Below are 1773 nucleotides of genomic sequence, written 5' to 3'. Positions count from 1 at the left end.
GATATTCTAATATTTAGAGATAGGATATTTGAGTTTTCTTAAGCTGTATGCCATAATCAGCAATATTAAAATAATAAAAGGCTTGCAATATTTCAGTTGATTTGTAATGAATCCAGAATGTATGACATTTTTGTTTTTTTAATTGCATTACAGAAAATAAAGAACTTTATCACAATATTCAAATTTTCTGAGACAGTCCTGTATAGCGTCGCTTCCTAGCCCGCAGCTCAGTCCCGGCACAACGTCCTCTTCTTCTCCTCAGCTCGCCCTACCACCTGCCCTCTGGACCCTATCCCCTCTCACCTTCTCCAGTCTATGGCTCCTGACTTTCTTTCTTTTATCACCCATCTCATCAACACTTCCTTAACAACTGGTTGCTTTACAAAGAATCTTAAAGTGGCAACAGTGAACCCTCTCCTAAAGAAACCCACACTCAACCCTTTTGAAGTGAACAACTACAGACCTGTCTCGCTTCTCCCATTTATTTCCAAAACACTTGAACGTGCAGTCTTTTATCAACTATTGTCTTACCTTCACCAGAACAACCTTCTTGATCCGCACCAATCTGGTTTCAAAGCAGGCCACTCAACTGAGACTGCCCTCCTTGCTGTTACTGAGGAACCCTGGAGGCCGGTACTGGGGGCCGGAGGAGCCGCTCAGGATACCGGGAGTCTGTGGAGGTCCGGCAGGGGGCTTCTGCGGAGGTCCGGCAGCGGGAACTGAAGTCTGCGGAGGTCCGGTAGCGGGAACTGAAGTCTGTGGAAGTCCGGAAGCAGAAGCTGAAGTCTGCGGAGGTCCGGTTGCAGGAACTGAAGTCTGCGGATGTCCGGCAGCGGGAACTGAAGTCTGCGGATGAATATGCATATGAAAATAACACTTCATATGTTATTTTACTGTGACAAGATAAATTTCCCCGTTGTGGGACTAATAAAGGATTGTTGATTTCTGATAAAACAGAAAGATACATGGATAAAAAAAAGTTGCTTTTTTGCACAGCATAGAAGAAAGGTGAAATGAATGGGCTGCGTCTTAAAAACCTTTTGCAGAGGTTATGAGTTCAATAATTAGTACGGCCCTCGAAGGATGTTGTAAAAAAGAAATGGCCCTTTATAGGAAAAAGGTTCCCCACCCTTGGTCTAGGGTTACTGAAAAACCAGTGTTAAGCCAGATGTCTTTCACCAGTAAGAAATAAGCAAGAGGATAAAAGTCTTATTGGATATGGATCTTGCGTTGATGAGAGCCACTTTGACTGGGATATCAGTATAATCCGACAACAGTTTGTACCACAGAGAGCGGAGATTCCAGAGATTACACACCACACTTCACAAAGAGCTTTGCGGGGAGCCCGCATCACTGAGGTCTGGTGTCTGTGTCTGGGATAATCGTCCGAATTGATGGTTTGAATTCTCATTCTACCACTTTTTCTACTGCAGATGTAATTTTGGATATCTTTTTTTCAAAGGCGGTTTAGACTTCACAGGTTCATCCCCATCCCTCGTCCCATTCTCTAATAAAAAGTATTAAATCAATGTACGCTGTGAGAGGGCTAGAAAACCTCTCTCAACCAGCGGTGCTGGTCTACCAGCTAGTTCCCATTAATGATGCTGGTCCATCAGCATGCTGCTGCTGGTGAAGATGAATTACCATTTTAGCTCATTTCTCTGTACATAAATATGCAGCCAGTACTTACATGGCCCGTGTATTTCTATGTATAAAATAACTGAAATACAAGAGAACTGAAATAGAAATTAGGCGAGAGATTTAAATGAGATC

Source organism: Cottoperca gobio, chromosome 1 (genome assembly GCF_900634415.1).
Source record: "Cottoperca gobio chromosome 1, fCotGob3.1, whole genome shotgun sequence".
Lineage (NCBI taxonomy): Eukaryota > Metazoa > Chordata > Actinopteri > Perciformes > Bovichtidae > Cottoperca > Cottoperca gobio.
This window is presented reverse-complemented; position numbering follows the sequence as displayed.